Source organism: Aquarana catesbeiana, linkage group LG11 (assembly GCF_042186555.1).
Source record: "Aquarana catesbeiana isolate 2022-GZ linkage group LG11, ASM4218655v1, whole genome shotgun sequence".
In the NCBI taxonomy this organism is placed as follows: domain Eukaryota; kingdom Metazoa; phylum Chordata; class Amphibia; order Anura; family Ranidae; genus Aquarana; species Aquarana catesbeiana.
Genome location: NC_133334.1, coordinates 95,281,954 through 95,300,771, shown reverse-complemented (window position 1 = coordinate 95,300,771; position 18,818 = coordinate 95,281,954). Strand labels below are relative to the sequence as shown.

Below are 18,818 nucleotides of genomic sequence, written 5' to 3'. Positions count from 1 at the left end.
CTGATCTCCGTTATTTATCCCTGATCTGTGGATTATCTACTGTACATCTACCACACCACAGCCTCAGTGTGAGGTGCTAGGAGGTGTATGGGCATCCTTCACAGCTGAGAACCGAACTAGTCTTTTTATTACCACAATCAAGTTTGGGATCTGGCTATGTTGAAATCAAATACCCCATGATCTACAATTTCCTCCACCTCTAGCACACTAAACATTTACCTGAACTTTTAACAATACCAGACTCAGATTTGTGAGCTTCTAAGGGCATATGCTATCACTACCATGTGTCTGACACCAGGGGTATTAAGAGATCTGAGGTACTGAAAGTTAACTTCCATGCATGACTTCTACCCTTAGGTAAGCCTGTGCTCTGAAGGAACGGCCACCTGTACCGTTTCAACAGAGCCCCGTGCCATGACAGGTGGCTGCTGTGTGGATGCGCGGGAGTGATGTCATCGCGTCTCTGGCCAGTCACAGAGCCGGGGTCCGCGAACCCGGATGCAAGACGGGTGAAGATGAAAACGGTCTCCAGATCTGATATCTCGGCGCAGGAGGGCTTTCTTTTAAGGTAAGTTTAACATAATGTGCTAGTATGCTATGCATACTAGCATATTATACCTTCAACTTTACAACCACTTGAGCGATAAATTTACACTTCATGCTTTTTTTACTACCTCAGGTTGCAGCATGCCCTAAGAGCCCATTCTCCAACACACACCCAATACCTACACCTGTTCCCATAATAGAGGTTACAAGTGGTAGTGACCTCAAAAACTGAATAAAATGCTTTACAGCCTATTACTTAGCCCCTTAGCTTCCATAATTGCCTACTCACCTGAAATCTCCTGGGAAATAAACATGGATGGTTAGGAATAGAGCGAAGCTCTGACTAATTGCAAACGGGTGTCCACTAAGGTATCAGACCGCCTCACACAATTGTATCTCCTGGACAAGGCTTATTTAACTCCAATACGTACGTCAAAAGTTTGCCCCTGGCAAAGTCCTCTATGCCTGATGTGCTTAGTTGACCTAGATATGTTTAATTATCTTTTGTGAGCTTGTCCTAAAAACGTAAGGGTTTAGGGCGCAAAATGTTTACATGACAAAATGGGGTCTCTGTTGTTCTTGAATCCTAAACAATGTCTACTGGTACTATATACTTATCCCGATTTAGATCATATGCATGACATACATGGTCTGAAGACAATATTTGAGTCTGATTTCAGCAGCAGTCAGTTTTATTACATGTTGAAAAAGCAACATTGACATCTATGCACTGTTTTCACATTCTCAATAAATGATTTTCCTATGATTTAAATGCAATCTAATGTATTCATCATTAGGCTTTATCACATTGAATGTGAAACTTTCAAAATTACAGTTACTTACTTCAAACCTCAATATGTAACATAACATGGACACAATACATCTGAAATATCCAAACGTTATGGTTTAGAAACATTAAAATGTGGCTGAAACTAAAAGTTCATTGCATACATTTAAAAATCTTCCCCCACCTGCCTGCCACTAGTGACAGTGAACCAATTGCCTAAGAATTTTAAAAGGCTGGGTAGTTGGAAAATGGGATCCTTAACAAAGCAGCTAATTATCTTTGCTGTCAATTTCCAGAACATCGGCTGCCGCTTGTGGCCATATTTTTGTTTTTACCTAAAATTGCAAGCATTTTGTAATTGTAGCTTAATTTCGAGAGAAATTGGGCACAGCCATAGCGCAAATAACTATAACTATAATTATAATCTAGTCTACATATAGACTTAAGGCTGATAAGAAATCAAATCGGAATGAATATTGATTCTTTTTGGAACATTTCAAGTTTCATGTTCTGTGCTTGCACAATTTTACATGTTTATATACTGTAGTTTGTTTTGATTAATTAGTAATCTAACATCTGAAACTATTCATATTTTACTATGTATGTAGTGTAAATGCTCACCTAATCACAGATCACTAGCTGTTACCAATTTATAGTGAGGCAATGGTAAGGTTTTGTTAATTTCAGGATCACATGGAGATAATGTTACATAAAAAGTAGTCTAAATGCTTTGGAGTAAGGCGTATCTGCAACCATGTGAAGGGGTTTGCTGAAGAATGCATTACACACACTGAAGGCGCACACAGTAGACTATGCTTGAATGATGCAGTATAGTAAAACAGCCAAACTTTAAAACCAACCTAAGACCTTTCAAGAAAGTAGCTTAAAGAATAGGAAATGTATAAAAAGCGACAAGCAGCATGAATTTTGTAATCATTTACATTTCTATTATGGTTTGCTGCACATCAGAGTGTCGCAGCCACATTTTTCAATGTATTCATATGTGTAGTTATTTGTTTTTCCATCAGGACACTTTAGTTTCACTGTTCTCATATTTGACTTCTGTATACCACAACACACACATGGCTTGTCTTTGCCTGAAGATAACATGGGATTTCTGCAAAGAAAGAAGTTGCTCAATGAAAATAAAGTTGCAGATACGTGCCAACAATCTGAAAAAGTTCAATGAAGCCTAAAGCACAGCTCCAGTCTCTGAAGTGAAAATTAAGACCCCTTTCACACTGGAGGTGTTTTTTAGGTGCTACAGCGCTAAAAAATAGCGCCTGCATAAAGCCCCAGCTGCAAACCCAGTGTGAAAGCCAGAGTGCTTTTACACTGGGGCGCTGCGCTGGCAGGACGTCACAAAAAGTCCTGCAAGCAGCTTCTTTGCAGTGCTGACATAAATATAGCCATTTGTACTAATGATAAAAGTAAGCATCATGTATGCCGGGGGAGGGAGTGGATTTGGCCAGTGGAGGGAGGACAGAAGCAGAAACTTTGTGCAGGGAGAGTGAACTTAGCATATGAATCTGTTTGACAAGAAGTAGCTCAGGGATGCTATCTCCTGCATAGTTACCAACATTTAAAACTAATTAGGGGAACGACACCTGGAGGGATTGGGCGTGGCTTATAAAGTGAGTGACACTTCACAACGTATGCCTTGTAGTGTGTGCCCTTTGCTAAGAGACCTTGCGGTATACTAAAAAGAAAGTGGTAAAACAATAAGCCCCAACATTGGTTTTAGTGGCAATAATAATCACCAGTATTGGTATCAGTGAGAGGAGAAGTGAGGAGACGTGCATGGTACGGGGGTGGGGGGGGTTCTCTGCTGGATGTGGTGCCAGAATTAGAAACAGGCACAGTGATACCCATCCACTACCTTGATTTCTATGGAGCCATTCCATTGTAGCAGCCACCATGCAGAAGTCCACATTAAAACTAATTCTTTATTTATATTACTTTTACAATAAAATTTTACTTGAAATACATCACCGCTATTTATCTCTACTCTCCTAAACTATTGAACTTTCTCTATTTTTTTGAACATGCCATCTCTATACTGGGGGAACTAAACTTCCATCTTACTTTCTAAATGTGTTTCTTTACAATAACTATAGGATTTGCACTAAGCTTCTCTATATATTGAGTAGTTGTATATGTATATCTGAAAAACATGTAAAAAGATTATTGCCTTCCTTAAAATTATTTTAAAGTACATAACATATAATATATATATATATATATATATATATATATATATATATATATATATATATATATATATATATATATATATATATATATATATATATATATATATTATTTTTTTATTTTTTATTTTTTAATTATTATTTTTTATAAAAAACACGTTTGAATATAATTACACAAAGCAATCCTTACTCTCCTCTTCTGGGGTCCCTCGCCTGCACTGCATGTCTGCCTTTTCTCAGTGTGCCACCATAGGAAGCCACCTCCTAAAGTGGTGCACCTTTGGGCTTGATCCGGAACCACACTGCCTGTATCCATAGACACAGACAGCGTGGCTTAGCCCTGCCCCTCATCGCAGTCAATGGCTCCCGCTGGCTTAAAGCCTGTGAGAGCGGGGAGAGCCACTACAGATGGACACAGTGATGGACTGAGTAAGGGCTCAGGTAGGTATAAGGGGGCGTGAGGGGGCAATACTAATACCTAAAAAAATTTTACCTTAAAGTGGTAGTAAACGTTGCCTTTCAACTTGTACCTATAGGTAAGCCTATAAGGCTTACCTGTGGGTACACTGAATGTCTCAGAAACATGCGGTGCTTCAGAGATATTCACACCTAAAGCAGTCAGTGATATCACCAGCACATGCGCACCACACTCTGAACTGACAACAGCTGCCTGGGGGCCCAATTTTTTTTTTTTTTATTACAGGAGTTTACTACTGCTTTAGGCAATGCATTAAAGGGGTTGTAAAGGTTTTTTTTTTTTTTTTTAAATAACAAACATGTCATACTTACCTCCTCTGTGCAAGGGTTTTGCACAGAAGGGCCCCGATCCTCCTCTTCTGGGGTCCCCCAGCAGTGCTCCTGGCTCCTCCTCTTCTTGAGTGGAAACCCGCATTCCATGGGGGCACTTGTGCAGGCACTTGTGCAGGCGTGCTCCTGAGTCCTGCTGCTGCGTCCGTTGACACAGACAACAGGACTCGACCCCGTCACTGGCTGCCGCGTCACTGGATTTGATTGACAGCAGCGGGAGCTAATGCTCTTGCTGCTATAAACTCAGCCAATGAGGACCCAAGACAGCGGCTGGAGCTTCTCTGCTCATCCCCGTAACGATTGGGTTCAGGTAAGTAAAAGGGGGGGCGCTGGGGGGCTGCTTCACTACAAAAGGTTTTTCACCTTAATGCATAGAATGCATTAAGGGTACCCTCCCCTCAAACTTGTTCCCTCTACACCCCCCCTCCCCAATTCTTCAACCTCCCAGACCCTATCCCTATCACACTTTTTGGTGTCTCATTAATACGGTCCTTGGTGCTGTATATGGTAAATACCCTAACCATGGCCTCTACCCCACCCAGCAACCATAAACTTCTCAAAATCATCTTGCTTAACACAAAAGCACTCAATATTCCAGAAAAGCACTCCCAGCTCCTCCACTCCATGCAACAAAATAAAACAGATATAATATTGCACTTCTGTGCGTATACTACACCTAGACTAACAAACCGATATTATCCTACTGTGTACCACGCAACCAACCGAACGTCCAAATCAAAAGGAGTCTCCATACTCCTAGCAAAACATTGCCCTTTCCAACAAAAAGCAGGTGACCTTCTTCCGCGAACTAACCAAAGCACTTACCCCATTCCAAGAAGGCACTCTGATTCTAGGGGGCTACTTTAATGTCCCTCTAAGCCCCCTCCAAGACACCTCTAATGGTGCGTCCTCCCTCCCTTACAAATACCTGCGCTCCATTAAATCACAGCTACGTGATCTCCTACTTCACGACTCCTGGTGGACATTAAACCCCAATGGTAGGGACTTTATTTTTTCTCAAACCCACACCAACGATATTTGAGAATCAACTATCTATTTATCTCCCAGAAAGACTTACCCCTTCTTCATAAAATATCCATTGACCCTATGTTCCTTTCAGACCGTCACCCATTCTCAATGGCCATATCGTTCCCAGAGGTTCACACACACCCTCCGACTTGGAAGTTAGACCCCTCTCTGCTTACTGATCCCTTAATCACAGCTGAGGTTAAAGTACGCATTAAACAGTACTTCGTGGAAAACAACCCTACAGACACTTCCACTGTAATTACATTGGAAGCCCATAAACGCGTCATTAGAGGCATTCTCATTGCAGCCAAACGTAAACGTGAAAGACAAAGACAGCTCTCAGAACTACCCAAATTCAACAGCTGGAGTGCGCCCATAAAAGGACGCAAGCATTTGACACCTCACAAAACCTTTTACAGACCAGAAATGAACTTCTAGAAATACTAGGCAAAAAATAAAACGTAAATACATCCGGTCTCAGAAATCCTTCTATGAATACAGTAACAGAGCAGGAAAACTACTAGCCAGGGCCCTTCAAGCCAAGAGAGCCGCCTCGACTATACATTCCATGACAGACTTATCAGGACGTAAACTGAATTCCAACCCTGACACTGCTAAGCACTTTATCGAGTACTATACGCAACTGTACAACCTACCCCCAGCAGATGCATCCACGACCAATATATTGAGGAAACAGTTCATCACTGACTTCCTGAACCAATACAGCCCCTCCCCAATCTCAAACACCATCACAGTTATCCCAAAACCAAGGAAGGACCCCTCCTTGGTCACAAACTATAGACAAATCTCATTAATAAACGTGGACCTGAAATGGTTTGCCAAAATGTTAGCCAACCGATTACTCCCCTTGCTTCCTCAGCTCATCTCTCTTGACCAAGTGGGTTTTGTACCAGGCAGAGAGGCAAGGGATAATACACTTAAAGCAATCAACATTTATCATTGGCTCACAACTAACCACCACAAAGGGTTTCTCCTTTCCCTCGATGCAGAGAAGGCATTCGATAGAGTGGCCTGGGACTACATGACAGAAGATTTAAAGGCCTTCGGTCTCCCTCATCGTATGCCAAACCTTATACTTACACTCTATTCCAATCCCCCAGCAAAAGTTTGTGTAAACGGCCACTTGTCGAATGCCCTCTCAATATCAAATGGACCCCACCAGGGGTGCCCTCTATGCCCCTTGATCTTTGTCCTTACCCTTGAACCACTACTCCGACGCCTCAGAGCAAACCCTGAAATCAAAGGAATTGAAATAACTCACCACACCTACAAACTAGCCGAATTTGCAGATGATACCCTTCTCTTTCTCACCGAACCACTTACAACGATCCCGAACTTACTCAAAGACTTCCAAACTTTCAATTTTTTAACCAACCTAGAAATCTATTTTACGAAATCCCACACCCTGAATGTCACACTACCTATGAACACATGTCGACAATGCCAATCTAATTTCCTTTTTAAATGGGAAAAACAAATGATTACGTACCTTGGCATCCAGCTACCCCCCTCCCTCGCAGACCTATACTCCAAAAACTACCTACCGCTACTGCAAACTATAAAGTACGATTTGAAGTCATGGTCCACCGGTCTCTTCTCTTGATTTGGCAGGGCTGCAATTATAAAAATGGACATTCTACCTAGAATATTATACTTCCTACAAACCATTCCCATAAAACGTCCTCCTACCTTTTTCTCAACGTACCGGAAGTCCTGTACGGACTTCATATAGGGCGACGCACGGCCAAGACTGAGTTACTCTAGACTGGCAATTCCCAAACTCAAAGGTGGCATAGTTCTCCCAGACCTCCAGAAATACCATAAAGCATGCCACTTGGCTAGGATAATCGACTGGAACATCCACACTAAGGTAAAGGCATGGGTTCAGCTAGAACATGCTATGTCTCTTTCTCCATTACCTTAACTCCCCTGGATAGTATCCGGACATACCCCTTCGACTTGCAAAGCCCACCCACTAATTCACCCAACATTAACCACCTTCCAGGAAGCCTGCCGTAAGCAGAAACTATCTTCAACCAATGGCCCTATGACCCCACTCCGACAAAACCCAGATTTCCCTTGTGGCACTACTCTACCACTCGAGCAGAACAATTCTACGAGAGAGGCTGCCTTCTCACACAATCTCAACTAGCCTCCCAGATGACAAATCATACATTCCCATTTTGGACATATGTACAGATTTGACACTTCCTTGAAAATCCTAACCCTCGACCTGACTGGTCCAGACAGAAGACCCCTTTTGAATCACTGTTCCTGAAAACAGAACCCCAAAAATCACCTAAATTCTGACACATATGCCCTATTTGCGGAAATCGAACCCCAAATCTAACCTGATCAGTCGCAAATGGGAGCAAGAACTCTCTATTTATCTATCAGATCAAGAGTGGGAGAATATCTATACGTATCCACAAGTGATCTGTAAATGTGTATGCCCAAGAGAACAATTTCAAAATATTTTCGAGATGGTACAGGACCCCCCATAGATTGCATGCAATCTTCCCATCAGTCTCCACACAATGCTGGAGATGCGAGGGGGAGCTGGGATCAATTCTACACAACTGGTGGACTTGTCCCAAACTCCAACCTTTCTGGAAAGAGGTTCACAGACTCATGAACCAAATTACCACCTATTCTCTCAAATTTTCACAGCACAGTTTTTGTTACACCATTCTTCGATTCCAAAAACTGCTTACTTTCACTCAATTGCCATGCATATGGTAAATGCAGCAAAGATGTGCATACCAGCTAAATGGTGCTCTCCAGAACCACAGGCTATAGCCGACTGGTTCAAGTGCCTCCAAAAAAACTGCAGAAATGGAAGACCTCATTCCCCAAGCGAAAGGCACCCCCTCCAAATTTGGAAAAATATGGTCTTGCTGGCTGCACTTCATAACAACCGGCGAATACAAGCAACTCATGAATTGACACACCCTCAAAGAGTTGCGGCGGGAGAGGAGGGTTAAATTCTCGACCCACCCTCCCCGTTTTCCCCACCCTCATGATACGAGACCTCAGATAGCCCTCCCCCACCCATCCCTAAAATATTCCTAGCCACTCCCTCTGACCCCCTACATACTTTCCCTTTCATATTTTCTTGATTCTCACAATGCAACTTCTTAGACTACAACACTGATCGAACGTAGTATGACCTGACAGGCTCTGATAGGTACAGAGAGAACAGAGACTCAGTAGTCAGTGGCGGAATTATAGGGGTCGCTGAGATCGCCGTGGCAACCGGGCCCCTTGCTGCAGAGGGCCCTTGAGGGCCCCCTGTACTCTTCGATAGGAGGAACGGCAGGGGCGGCTGAGACCGAGCTCCCCGATCGTCAGCCAAACTGTAATCGGCACTGACTGTGCAGGGAGCTTGTCAAAGTGAAAGCACAGTGTGTGCTGTGCTCTTTGCCTCCCCCTACAGTGCAGTACCCAGCAGGAAGAGCTAAGGTAAAGAAGGTCTGACATTTTTTTTTATAAGACTATCTATCTACTGTATGTGTGTTTATATGTGTGCATGTATGTGTGTGTATGTATGCATGTGTGTTTGCGTATGTATGTACATTTGATGGCACAGCTGCAGAGTTTGATAGGCACAGTGGCAGCATTTGATGGGCACAGTGGCAACATTTGATGGCACAGTGGCCGCGTTTTATGGGCACAGTGGTGGCATTTGATGGCACAGTGGCAGCAATTGAAAGGCACAGTGGCTGCAATTGATGGGCACAGTGGCTGCAATTGATGTGTTTTTTTCTAAATTTCTCAGTTTGCTTGCGCCTCCCTAAAAATTTTGAGCACCAGCCGCCACTGGTTTATATGTTTGTGCATATGTGCATTTATATATATATGTGTGTGTTTTTATATATGTGTGTGTGTGTGTTTATACATGTGTGTGTGTGTGTGTGTTTATACATGTATGTATGCACATTTCAGGTATACGATTTTAATCCTGACCCCCTATATGTGTGCAATCAGAACCGATTTTTTAATTTCTTTTTGCTTGTTCACAGTGCCAGCAAAAAAATGCTGTTCCTCCGAAAAGCGATCCATGCTCAGTTCGCTTTTCAGAGGCATTTGACAGCCGGTAAAGAGGCAATATGTTGCCTACTGACCGCCTGTTTTAACCCCTTAAATGCATCATCACTATCCCGCAACTGCATGCAATGCACACAGTTTCGGAGTGGTTGCAGTGCAGCCTCAGCCCCATTCACCTAGGGGTGTACTTCAAGGGTGGCCTGACTGGAAAAAGATTGAGAAACACAGACACAGAGGAACCGATCTCTCCATTTTCCTCCTGCAGCCGCTGAATGCCTGTGGGAGGGAGAGAAGGAGAAGCGGGACAAATGGAGAAAATCGATTCCTTTATATGCAGTCACCCACTTGTGACCGGGCTCTGTTGTTCCGCCCATCGGGCTCTGAGAAAAGAGCCCTGTCCAGGGGTCAGGGTGGCCCTCCATGATTTCTTGCATCAGGGCCCTGAAGGTTCTAAATTATGCCACTGTCAGTAGTTATTAAGCTGTACTAGTCTCAAGACGAAATATACACAGCCTTGTTCCTACACCAGATACACCAGATCAATGTATCCAGTGACCGTATGTTTATGGTCTTGTTGATTACATTACGTGACATTTGATCTATTTAAAATGATCACATTTCTATATTTCATTGTTTATTATAGTGGCTGCACCTGCAAATATGCTTTCTAATGTGCTGTCTTCATCCCACAAAATAAAAAATCTTTAAAAAAAAAAAGAATGCATTAAGGTGAAAAACCTCGAGGGTTTACAACCCCTTTAAAGTGAAAAAATGTTTAAGCTTTATAACTTAATAGAAATGCTTAATCTTAGAAGATGCCAAACCTTTTGATATCCAACATCTATATTTTTAGTAATGACAGAATGTGTGTCAGATTTGCCTTAAAGAGGAACTACACTTTTGTTCTGAAAAAATATCCCCTCTGGGTAATTAATGCACATTTCAGGGATTTTCACCAATTTTGTAGCAGATTTATACCTTTTGCTGTTGTAAAGAAATAGCTCTTTTTTTCACCAGACTCATTGCATACTCATTCTGAATTGAATAACTGATTCATGCACTTTCCTGTAGAAAAAGGATTTCGACTCGCCCCTACACACATCATTCACCTAGGCAAATGACATGTACTGTGCCTACTGTGCCTCTTGGGATATGCACATCTCATATCTCAGGAGGCCTTACTGTGTAAGTAACAGAGGAGGAGGGGCTGCGGGCCTAGCGGCCCATCATCGGGAGGCCTGCCTGCTGAACCCGGAAGAGAAGGCAGGCCTCTCAGTGGCGTGAGCGATAACATGGTAGCACAGGACCGAGCGGTAGCAGGGCATGAGAGGATCTCCATGGGACAACGCTGGATCTGGTAAATGGGTGAATATCTGAAATTTAAAAAGCTGCAGTGTCTGCATCCCTTTAAGGTGATTAACCCTTGGGAGTTTCTCACAAAAATTTCCTTTTTTATTTCAGGGGTGCCTAAAATCTGACTTTTTATCAAACTTATAAGAAAATGAATGCACCAATTACACAAGGAGGGAATTACATTTTTGGAGGCTTAGTGTAGATCAGCTGTGTACACAATGCCTCCAGGTTGCCATGTTGCAATGAATTTTACAGAAAATTTCAGAGCTGCAGATTAAAACATTGAAATCCAACATCTCTTGTGTAGCAATTGTATATGCTATATCATTTTTTATTCACTATATTTTTTTTCATGAAAGTGGAATAACCCTTTAAAATATTAAACTTGTGTAGCTAAATTAAAGATGAACTGCAGACACTTTCATTTTGGTATACCACTCAATAGTCACAAAGGATATTAATCCACATTGTGTGTACCAATGTAAGCAGACAATATAAGTTCACAGTGTGGCTAGTATGTAATAATTTATAATACTCACGGATTTGTAATGCAAACACCATCACAATATGGAACATTCTCTTGAAGCTGACAGCCCTTTTCGCGCAGCGTTGTGATGTTATTCACTGCTCTGCAGGCCTTGGGAGCTAAAACAAAATATTTTTAATATTCAACTTGTTTTGTTTTCATGTAATTATGGGGCATATATAAATAACAGTATGACCAACAATCATCAAACATTCAGGGCAGGTGAATCTTCCAGGTCAGTGTTTCTCAATTCCAGTCCTCAAGGCGCACCAACATGTCATGTTTTCAGGGTTTCCATTATTTTGCACAGGTGATTTGATCAGTTTCACTGCCTTGGTAATTATCACAGCCGTTTCATCTAAGGGAAATCCTGAAAACATGACCTGTTGGTGCACCTTGAGGACTGGAATTGAGAAACACTGTTCTAGGTCCACGTGTTTTAAGTGGCAGTGTCTGATTTACCACCAGTAAATGTTTGGTGAAAATCACGATTGCTGCTTTTTAAATGGACCCCTAAGGGGTCTATTTATAAATGTTTTCATGCAAGATTTACATATCTTTCACCTAAGAGTCACACATTTTCTTAATTGGGTTCCATTGGGTACCAATTCTTTTGTAATTATTTGTTAGTCTTTTAACTTACACTTATCTGCCACCTTGCAGAGCTAGAAAAAATGCTTCTTGATTCAGTTTACAGGTTACATCGGGAACCTTATGATGATAATAATAGCAATTAAGTTTCTATTGAGCAGGCTGGGGGCAGAGAGTTGACACAGAAAGTTGCATTGCTGAGCCAGAAAATATGGGAGGCACCTGTCAGGCTAAGCAGGGAAGCAGAGGCATGAGAATCACAGGACTGGCTGAAAAGAATGACAAATTCTTTGAAAGATAAACAGTAAGCCCCCATTCACACTTGAGCATTTTTCTGCTTGTTTCCCTACACCTGATTATATTCTACATGTAGAATCCAATTCTTTCTAACTGTCTGTGTTCACACGTGTACGCTCAGTCACTCTGCATTCTACACTCTACATTCAAAAAAGGAAATAAGCTTTTTTGTTTGCATACTGCCATTTTTACCCCATGGACTTTATTGAGAGTGTCTGCTAACAAGCAACACACATGTCTTTGCGTGTTTTTATGCCTGAAATATTCCTCTCCTCCTATAGAACTGCTACCCAGCCCAGGAAACAAACACCTGAAGCTTGGTACATATGCAAATACATATGCAAAGCATCTGGAAAAAAAAAAAAAACATTTCAAAATCGCTAGAAAAATGCTCTGCTCAGGTGCAAATACAGGTCAAGTGTTTATGTATCTAATTTGTACTATAATAATGTTTCAGAGAAGAGGTCTTCCTGTAAAAGAAGCATGCACATGCTTACCTTTTCTGCCTTTCTCACTGCTGAATGCTGCTAAGAAATGGTCTCTCAAAGCCTGCTAGGAAACTGACTTATCCAGGAGTGTCAATCTCATGAGTCCCCTGCAGTGCTCACTAGTGCCTCCTGCAGTGATGTGGAGGCCAGCACAAGGGACCTTTGAGAGTTGTAGGGTTTCCCAGCAGATTTTGACAGACCGTTTCTCAGCAGCGGAGCAGCATTCAGCACTATGAGCAGCAGGAAAAACAAGTATTTATGCTCTCCTTTCCAAGTAACTTTCTCTTGGAAACTTTAGTATACTGATTAAGACTAGGGATGGGCCCAACACCCCCCTCCCCCCCCCCCAGTTCAGTTCGCACCAGAACATACCGAACAGGCAAAATATTTGGCAGAACACACGAACAGCGTTAAAGTCTATGGCACACGAACATGAAAAATCAAAAGTGCTCATTTTAAAGGCTTATATGCAAGTTATTGTCATGAAAAGTGTTTGGGGACTTGGGTCCTGCCCCAGGGGCCATGTATCAATGCAAACATTTTTAATTTTTTTTAAAAACGGACGTTTTTTCGGGAGCAGTGATCTTTTTAATGCTTAAAGTGAAACAATAAAAATGAAATAATCCTTAAATATTGTACCTGGGGGTGTCTATAGTATGCCTGTAAAGTGGCACATTTTTCCCGTGTTTAGAACAGTGCCACATCAAAATGACATTTCTAAAGGAAGAATTGTCATTTAAAACTGATCGTGGCTGTAATGAATTGTCGGGTCTCGGCAATATAGATAAAACTCATTGAAAAAAAGAGCATGGGATCCCCCCCCCCCCAGTCCATTACCAGGCCCTTTGGGTCTGGTATGAATATTAAGGGGAACCCCGAACCAAATTTTTTTTAAAAATTGCGTTGGATTTTGGGGGGGGCGGGGGGGCACTACGCCATTTTTTTAAAAAAGTTTGGCGCAGGGTTCCCCTTATTATTCATACCAGACCTGAATGGACTGGGGGGGATGCCATGCTCTCTTTCAATGAGTTTTATCTATATTGCCGAAACCCGAAAATTCATTACAGCCGCGATCAGTTTTAAATGACAATTTTTCCTTTAGAAATGTAATTTTGCTGTGGTACTGTTCTAAACACGGGAAAAATGTGCCACTTTACAGGCATACTATAGACACCCCCCAGGCATGATATTTAAAGGAATATTTCATTTTTAATGTTTCACTTTAAGCATTAAAAAAATCACTGCTCCCGAAAAAAGGCTGTTTTTTAAAAAAATGTTTGCATTGATACATATCCCCTGGGGCAAGACCCAGGTCCCCAAACACCTTTTATGTCAATAACTTGCATATAAGCCTTTAAAATGAGCACCTTTGATTTTTTATGTTAGTGTCCCATAGACTTTAACGGTGTTCCGGCGGCTTTCGAATTTGCCCCGAACACCGCATATTGTTCAGTGTTCGCAGAACATCCAAATAACCAAAGTTCGGCCCGAACTTATGCTCAACCCGAACCGTTCGCCCATCCCTAATCAAGACTTCTAATCTTTGCTCCCTTGTGGTTTGCTATCTATACTATTGAAACAGTTGTGTTATATCTGTCTGATGATGAGCATAAACATTCCTGTTGATTTTGTCATAAATCTTTTGAATCTGGCAACTTCCTGTGCTCTTAGGCTTATGGAGATGCAGAGGAATCTGATGTAATCCATCAGAAATGAAGTAGGCAGCACTGACACCATCTGCTTCTCTTGCCATATCAAACAGGAAGGTAGGAGTAAACTATATTTCTGGCACAAGAACAATTCTTTCCCTGTACTTTCCTGTTTTAAGATATAAATGGGGAAATTTGTGATTTTCAACAACATATTAAATATGTTTTTTACATATACTTTATGAAGAATGTTGCATAAACTTACAAAATGCCTGCCTTGATATTGTATAAACTAGGTAATAGGAACTCATTAACAGAAATTTAACAATATACTTACGTATGCATTTATTGCAACAGCCATCTGCACTTAGTTGAAAGGTGCCCTGTTAACAGAAAAAAAAATAAACACTTTATATTTGAGTATATGGCCTGCAAATAACCTTCAGCACACTAAAATAATATAAGCAGAGCACAAGGAAACAGAATTCAAAGCTATGAGCAAACCAAGGAAGATACAGGGCATCTCTCCTTAGCCAAAACCTCAGCATGTACAGTAAGAGCAACATGGACACAGAAGGGATATTCTGATAATGAAAGTTCACTTTTAAAGGCGTAGTTCACCTTTACCAAAAACTAATTATGCAGGTAATGGAAGTAGGCTTGCCACCTGTTCAGAATTCACCTCGACAGTTGTGGTTTGGAATCATGCGTCCGGGTTTAAGACTGTCTGAGACCCAGAAACATTATTCTGACCGGACTAAGTCTCCCTCCTCCCCCCTTCTCTCCCCTGCCTCTAAGTTAGTACGATAAGATAAATCAGGGTTCTCAGAGCACTCATTACATCAGAGCTCCCCTTTACAAATTACACTAGAGGCCACAGTGCTCCCCTTTACATCAGAGTCCTCTTCGTACACCAGAGCATCCCTTATGTTAGGGTCCCCAGAGTTTTCCCATCAGACTCTGCAGAGTCCCCCTTTATAGTGAAAAGGAACTCTGCGAGTTCAGTAAAAGGGGAGCTCTGCAGATTCAGATGTAAAAGGGGAACTCTGTGGACTCTGATGTAAAGGGGGACTCTTGTGACTAACTTCATATGATTAGAAATATTATTTAATAGCAACATTTATGCATTGTTAATCTATGCATACTATGGAAAAAAATTGCTGTGCGACGCCGAAGTTTTCGGGTTTGACTTGAAGAAAAGGTGACAACCCTAAATGGAAGTCTGTAGATAAAAACAAACTGTGCAGGTTTGACCAAAGTTGTTAATGTCCTTTCTGTAGGTGTTGGCCATTTACGCACCTGATGAAGCCTGACTGAAAAACTCCCAGAGATTGCATCTCCCTGTCCCGCCTTATAGCTAAGCCATTGCTAAGACATGCCCAGCTGATGTGAAACAACTGTAATTACCACATACCTGCCATCTTTGATTCAACTGGGAGAAAACAAGGCTGCATTAGCATTGTGAGTCACTTTTCTGTGTCACAATCAAGGGAGGAAGTAGCAGCAGAACAGGAAATCAGCTCAACTAGCAACTTCTCATAAAGTGACTATTGTCATAAAATTGAAGATGCCCTCTCTCAGTGAGGACAAAGCAGTTTTCAAGTAAGACATCATTTAAAGGCTGTTTTTCAAGCGTCTATAAGGTTAAAGAGTTTTTTTTTCTTTGGTTTGAATAGAGTAGAGAGGTTAAAACCCCCGTCAGCTTGTTTTTGTGCTGTCCTGTGTTTCTGTGATCGTGCTTGCAGCTTTTGAGACTGCAGTCGGGGCCGATAACTACATATACAATCATGCTTTTGTTCCCTAGTGTCGGGCAGACACTTGTGAAATGTGAGTGCTTTTAAAAAAGTTTTAATAAACAAGCATTATTTTTAACGGTATTACGCTATGGAAATCTTTTTTTCGTCCTCCTAAAAATCCTACCATTCATTCGGGAGAGAAACTGACAAGAGGATACGTCAGAGACAGCACGGTGGAGAGGGGATTTGCCTGATATACAACACAAAAAGCGCTTTTGCTGGTTTATAATCTGACGAGCTACAATTTCTAGTAAGCTACTTTAGGATTTATGGTGAAGGAGCACATCGGGTGTACAAATACATGAAGTGTTGGATTACGGTCTTGCCTTTAATCCTTTATGGGATTGGAAACACAGACTTTGATTTTTTTTAATAGATGCGCTTTTGGATTATACTTTTGGCTGAAACTGAGAATATGATCTTTATTTTTTGCACAATTGCACTTTATGAACTAGATTTATTTGCGATTGAGAAACACATTATATATGTAGCAATAACTCTCGGAGCTGCTGGTTTAAAGCGGGCTGTTACCTTCACTCTCGATACCTCTGTTTCTCCGGCACCGGGTCTAGAGTTCCGTTGAGTTTACCTCTGGGCGATGCAAGCACTGAACACTCGAGTATATTTTCCGATGCTTTAATGAACAAATAAAGGAAGTAGCAGGAAAGAGGCAGAAGGAAAACTGCAGGGAAGCTCAAATACCTTTCCGTAGTATTCTTCAGAACATTCTTTGGAATTGAACACTTGTAGTTGAATAGTTGAATAGTCTCCCCCTTTTGTAGGATCTAATCTTTGCCCGCCTGGATAGACATCTCTCACTTGCCTAGCAGCCAGCACGAACAAAAGTCTCTGCCACAGACTTGTTTGGAATGAAACCCGTACGATCCTCTGCCACAGGATGTATTGGTTTGCGATGAATGTCAGACACAGTACTTGAACCTTTAAGCCAACCCGGCAGTACTATGCAGTAAGACTACTTCAGGATACGTCCTCCAACTGAGTCACCAGGCCCCTCTCCAGACCAGCACTCTGCGTGATCCTTCCATGACGGGTCCTCCCCTGGGATCTTCTCAGTTGTCCAGCTTCTTCACTCAGGATAGACAGCTCAGGACCGTTCCTCTGCTGCTGTGGTAGGCCCCAGACAGGCTTCTGGGCCCACCCACACACCGCAGCGACGTGGGCCTCCGGAACGGAGGACCACGAGGTGGTACACTTAACACATACCTGTCGGCCAGGAGGGCCAGCGGGTGGCTGAAAACGAACCCCAAAATATGGCGTCTGTCCCATAAATACCCTCTCCCAGAATGTAACTCGGAGGACCACCTCCACCGAGTTATCCCCGGGACAGAGGAGCACTCATACGCTTCAACACGTTGCTTTTCCAACACTGGCCCATGGTAACAACGACACCCACTGGCACAGTGTGGAACCACATGCAACGCAGCCAAGCTGGAACAGAGGCAAATCTAACTTCCTCTAACAAGTGACCCACTAAATTTACCTATCAGCGGTAGAATAAAAATCTACCAGCGCCACATATATATGCATTTTGAAACATTTGTTCAACATATGAGATTTTTTGGATGTGAGCACGTTTGCACAAGTGTATGTTTACACATATCATTGTGTTGACACTTTACTTGATTATATAGTGGATATTAGGGATGAGTCGAACACCCCCTGGTTCGGTTCGCAGCAGAACATGCGAACAGGTAAAATATGTGTGCGAACAAGAGAACACTGTCCTCGTGTTCGGGTCCCCCAGGCACTACATTCTCTGAACAGCAGTATATATACTATAGGCCTGCCCTATATACTCTGCAGAAAATTGTGCCTTATGCCCTGTACACATGATTGGACTTTCCGATGGAAAATGTGCGATCGGAGCTTGTTGTTGGAAATTCAGACCGTGTGTAGGCTCTATCGGACTTTTTCCATCGGTATTTCCAACACACAAAGTTTGAGAGCTGGATCTAAAATTTTCCGACAACAAAATCCATTTGCGTAAATTCCGATCGTGTGTAGACAATTCCGACGCACAAAGTGCCACGCATGCTCAGAATCAAGCAGAAGAGCTACACTGGCTATGCAACTTCATTTTTCTCGGCTCCTCGTACGTGTTGTACGTCACCGCGTTCTTGACCGACCAACTGTGTGACCGTGTGTATGCAAGACAAGTTTGAGCCAACATCCGTACAGGGCATAAGGTGTTGGTAGTGCCAGAACATTGTAACCCCTCACAGTTACTCTTGTTGGGCACAGGAACGGGCCCTGCTGTGAAATATATCAAAAATTGCAATTACGTGCCCCTGTTAAACAGGGGCAGAAAAATTGGGCCTTGGGTAGTGGTGGTGGTGCCACAATACTGTAACCCCTCACAGTTATTCTTTTTGGGCGCAGAAACGGTCCCTGCTGTGAAATATATCAAAAATTGCAATTACATGCCCCTGTTAAACAGGGACAGAAAAATTGGGCCTTTGGTTTTAGTGGTGCCAGAATACTGTACCCCTCACAGTTACTCTTGTTGGGCGCAGGAACAGGCCCTGCTGTGAAATATTATATCAAAAATATCAAAAATATAGTAATTTGGCCAAGCTAGCATTTAGACGCTGAGCATGTGGATAGCTGGGACCAAATTTCTTTTTATTGTTCAGCAACTGGGGTAGGGAAA

General features: G+C 42.2%; 1 long non-coding RNA gene across 1 annotated transcript; it reads right to left on the bottom strand.

Moving 5' to 3' along the window:
- Nucleotides 1-1,271: 1,271 nt before the first annotated feature.
- LOC141112983 (uncharacterized) lies at nucleotides 1,272-14,734 on the bottom strand. Its single transcript, XR_012236686.1, has 3 exons — nucleotides 14,689-14,734; nucleotides 11,340-11,445; nucleotides 1,272-2,450 (listed from the first exon to the last, which is right to left on the bottom strand). It is a non-coding gene; the product is annotated as an uncharacterized lncRNA (long non-coding RNA).
- Between the last annotated feature and the right edge of the window lie 4,084 nt (nucleotides 14,735-18,818).